We start from the raw sequence: 5,428 nt of genomic DNA, 5'->3' as shown, positions 1-5,428 counted from the left end.
GTAATGAAAAAAAGTATTGTGGAATAGCGAGGTAAGCCAGGATGTAGGTTTTGGAATACAGAAATATTATATTCTGGAGTCATTAAAAATTAGTAAAACGTAAGTCTCATCATCTGTATTTGAAATGAAAAAAAAGTAACGGAATAATACTGAGTGGCAACATATGCGCACTCAAAAAAAAAGAAATAAATAAATATAATAATAATTGTTTTTAAAAAAGACGGGAAAATAAAGAACAGCGCAGTTAAAAACCAAGAGATGGCGCTGATAAAAGATACATTTTCGTTAAAGTATATATTTCCCGAAGTTATGAGAATTGTGTTGTAGAAACAATAAGAGTATATTTCTATAAATATCCTCACGCCCTATGTTGGATACGAGCTGTATCAAAGGGTTAAATCTTTCCTACAATCTCCAATTTCTATGATTTTATGCTTATTCCTTCTGGGAATTGAGCGGCAAGGCTCGGGTTAAGTTTTCAGGGTTTGTTTATGTACAGGAAACATGTCGAAGTGTTTTGTTTTGTTTTGTTTTGTTTTTATGCACAATGCCTCTCTCAAATGTATGTTGTTGTTGTTGTTTTTTTCATATGGAAGTCAAAATCTTGTATTCACCATTTCGTCAGATGTGACAAGTGAGCACTGTTGTTTCCCATTGTTATTTTCTGTGTTTCATTCTGTCCTTTTGGGAAATATAATGAAGTTCAAATGTTAGCATGAATTTCTTTATATATGATATACTTGTTCTTTATTGTTAGAATAAGTTGATTAAAAGGATAATAATATTAATTTCTATTCCATCCCCCTGCCGCTAAAACAGCCTTCGAACCTCGTGGTATCTTATGCCCTTCATCGCTGGGCAGCCGCTCCCACACATGCAATGCATTTTGGGTGACACCAAATCGAATGGACTTTTGCTGGGCATGTTTCTGCCCGTAGCTGCCCAAATACGTTCGATGGGATTTAATTCTGGTGATTTAGGCGGATCTGGCAACACAACAATCTTTGGGTGTTGTCCATACCACGCCTTCATCGTATTTGCTGTGTGAATGCGACTGGTATCCTAGAACTAGACTAGAACTAGAAAAAAAGGGTTCTGGTTCGGTTTGTTTGTTTTTTGATTGATTGATTCTTGCCAAAGCCCGTCATCGGGCCGTACGCCTTTTTTCATGAGCAATTATTCATCTCATTTAAGGATCAGGAGCTAGTAATAGGAGGGTCGCTGCTCCGCATCCGATGGTTTTACATCAGATTGCCCTTCTCTTAGCCTTTGCCTGAAGAGGCATACCCGGCAAGGCACCAGGGGGATTTGAATTCAGTTACCTTCTCTTATCCTGTATGCTAGCTAGGCTTGTGGCCGGACAGGAAGCTTGCCATACAGCTAGCGAGGAGAACCAGGTCTTCCAGTCGGGACATGTCCTTAGCCAGAGGGCCCTTGCTGGGGTAAGGGACTACCTCTCTCACTAGTTGCGGTTGCAGTTTAATGTCATACCCAGGTTTGTTTACATTATACCAATTTATACTTACACTTGATTTACTAAATAGGTATTGGATATGATGATAAATATATTGTGTTAACACTGGCTAAGTCATGACGATAATAAAATGCAAAATGCAAAACACATATTTTTATTTTTTAGATAATAGAAGATAATAATAAAAAATATAAATACATAGACGAAACATACGCACGTTCCAGATACCTGGTTCATTAGGCTCGGTACTCGAATATTGCAATAAGGCTGTTATATGGCAACAGTGGCCATGGGAGGGTTAAAGGTACCCCCCCCCCTCACAACACAAACCAACATTCAGGTTCTATTCGACCACAAGTAAAGGTAACGAGTTTTTTTTCTGACTGTACATAACATTTAAAATACACAGTTCGGTTGTGTTACCATCTGTATTGTACGTTACTCTGTACCCGTTGCAACATCTAAAAACACCTGCGCACACTTCAGCACAGATGCTAAAGCTTTTTTTATATGTAATAGGAAAAGTTGAGTCTTATTGGAGCTGTTATAAATGAAGATGGTAGTCATATTAATAAGAATAACAAAAGAACGTAGATATATAAACACATACATATCTACAGTATACTTCTATGCACCTACAGTATACAGTATACCTCTATATAACGATATCAGTTTCTGCCTCTCTATCTATTTATATCTATTCATAAATTTCAATATCTGTTTATTTTATCTATCTATTTATATCTACTGTGTGTGTGTGTGTGTGTGTGTGTGTGTGTGTGTGTGTGTGTGTGTGTGTGTGTGTGTGTGTGTGTGTGTGTGTGCAGCTTTTGTCGACATTAATGCATCTTTCTGTTACTTTTTCAACTGGAGGCTTGTTAACTTATTTTAGCTGTTCTGTGAAATAAAGCTTATTGTGACTGCGATAAAATGTAGAAAAAATTAGAAATTGCGATTGTACAAATATCCATTTTTCCCACAGCTATTAAAATCACTTGCTAAACGTAATCAAATCGCGCCAATCATATCTCAATCTGTCTATCTATCTTTCTCTCCTTCGTCTCTCTCTCTCATCCTATCTCTCTCTCTCTCTCTCTTTCTTTCTTTCTTTCTTTCTTTCTTTCTTTCTTTCTCTCTCTCTCTCTCTCTCTCTCTCTCTCTCTCTCTCTCTCTCTCTCTCTCTCTCTCTCTCTCTCTCTCTCTCTGTAAAATTATCCATTCTCATATATGCCTTTTCTTACAGCTATTATGATCACTTACTAAGCATAAGATCATATTACCCTTCACGTTTGTTGGTATGCTAGAGTACAGTACATAGCCTAATCTTTCAGCATATCTAAGTTATTTAGAGTCCTCACAGGGGTTTATGAAGATGGTAAGGATAACCTATGATACCTTTTCCTTTTGAGATGAAACCGTTTGTAACAGTAATGTTGTCCAAGTCTAAATAAAAAGGAATTACAACTTGGTAGTTACTGCCCAGTTTTAGCCCTAAGTTGGACTGTGTTCAAAATGGGATAATATTTTGAACAAGCTATTTTATATTTAAAAAAAAATAATAAATCCTATAAATCCTATTTCCTAGGCTTCAGAATATATTATATATATATATATATATATATATATATATATATATATATATATATATATATATATATAAGTTTATACCTCAAACATCACATCGCAAGACTATCGTCAAAAACAGCTGATATCATAAGACTAAGAAACAATTTCACAATCGTTACTATCCCAGTCACCGGCTCTCCACGCTATCTAACATCATCAAAGATAAATATCATATTCACTCTCAGCCTACCACAGTAACAAAGAATAGGTCTGCAGGTAATCTAATGCTGCCACAAAGTTTCACGATATTATGTTTCACTGCAAACATTAAGAAAAACTTCATCAACAATGAATTAAAACCATCTGTCAATTGCATATTCGGTCAGTATTCCACAAAGGTAACACTCTCTATCTACTCTACTGCTAACCAATACCACATTCAGATCTTCGTATCATCCTGTATCCGCATTATTAATACGAACCAACGAAAGCAAAACGCACTGCACAGAACACCATAGGTCTCAGAAAAAAAAGCAACATGCTATACTCATGCAATTCAGTCATGCCATCCATTGTCACTGTATTGTCAACTAAAAGAGGAGTTCTCAGCCTCCCTTTATATTTGACTGAATCTCACGAAAACCGACACACTTCCACTATGTATTACCGAGCACCAGGAATGAGTTTACAACCTGACGCCCCATACTTTCACAACTTTCCTCTTCTCTCGTAAACCTTTAGACAGGTTCAGCATCCCAATAACTCGCTTACTGCATGTAAACACAACCTCGCTAGTCCATTCAAGACATCATATAAAGGGTCTTCATATCTCGATCCATGCAGAATACTAGGTCCGCTTGGGAAGCTGCCATGCGTGGAATGATATTGAAATGAAGGAATAAACTTGTGTCGACAGATGCATGTAGAACCAAAGTGTTCTTTTCAGACGTCAAGTAAGCACATGTTAATTTTTCATTTTGATGTAGTAAAATGATGCTTATTTATTCTTCTCTGTGTGAAAAAAAAAAATAGATTCCCCTTCTTATATTTGATTAAAAAACGCGAAAAAAAATATTATTCTCTGTAAAAAATATATATATTAAAAAAAACGAGATTCTCTTGAGAAAAAATACGCGAAAAAAATGTGATTACCATTTGGTGTAGTCGTTCTGTATTTCGAGTCTAAGATTGAAATTGCTGGCAGTCAAATTTAACAACTCGAATGTTGCTCATTTCTACATAAGCTCTACAAGACTTGTAGCAAACCCACAACAGGTGAACGAAGGCAGGTGTTCCCTTTTTTTTTCTTCTCTTTTTTCTCTTTTTTTTTTTTTTTTTTTTTTTGCAAAAAAAAATCACGACACATCTGTTGAATTGTGGCGTGATGCCTTCGAGCATCTTTTTTTTCACCTGTGTTTTCCTAGTTGGTTGGGTCTGTATGTAATCACCCCCCTTCTCTCTCTCTCTCTCTCTCTCTCTCTCTCTCTCTCTCTCTCTCTCTCTCTCTCTCTCTCTCTCTCTCTCTCTCTCTCTTCTTTCTCTCTCTCTCTCTCTCTGTCTGTCTATATATATATATATATATATATATATATATATATATATATATATATATATATATATATATATATATATATATGTATATATATATATATATATATATATATATATATATATATATATATATATATATATATATATATATATATATTATATATATTCTTCTTTTAACGGTAGGTTCATGTCTGAGCCGCCGCGGTCACAGCATGATACTCAATTGTAGCTTCCACGTTGTGATGCTCTTGGAGTGAGTACGTGGTAGGGTCCCCAGTTCCCTTCCACGGAGAGTGCCGGTGGTACCTTTTTAGGTAATTATTCTCTCTATTTATCCGGGCTTGGGACCAGCACTTGACTTGGGCTGGCTTGGCCACCTAGTGGCTAGGTAGGCAATCAAGGTGAAGCTCCTTGCCCAAGGGAACAACGCGCCGGCCGGTGACTCGAACCCTTGAACTCAGATTGCCGTCGTGACAGTCTTGAGTCCGACACTCTAACCATTCGGCCACCGCGGCCTTGACGATCATGGGCTTCCATGATTTTTTCTTAGCAATTTAGAGCGGTGGTTTGCCATTGCCTTCCGCCCGGTGTTTTTTTATCGAGTCACCATCTCTATTTACCCGGCACTGACATGAGCTGGCTTGGCCACCCAGTGGCTAGGCAGGCAATCGAGGTGAAGTTCCTTGCCTAAGGGAAACAACGCGGCGGTCGGTGACTCGAACCTTCGAACTCAGATTGCCGTCGTGACAGTCTTGAGTCCGACGCTCTAACCATTCGGCCACCGCGGCCCCATTATATATATATATATATATATATATATATATATATATATATATA

The sequence above is a fragment of the Penaeus monodon genome, chromosome 4 (genome assembly GCF_015228065.2).
Source record: "Penaeus monodon isolate SGIC_2016 chromosome 4, NSTDA_Pmon_1, whole genome shotgun sequence".
Taxonomy (NCBI): Eukaryota; Metazoa; Arthropoda; class Malacostraca; order Decapoda; family Penaeidae; genus Penaeus; species Penaeus monodon.
This window is presented reverse-complemented; position numbering follows the sequence as displayed.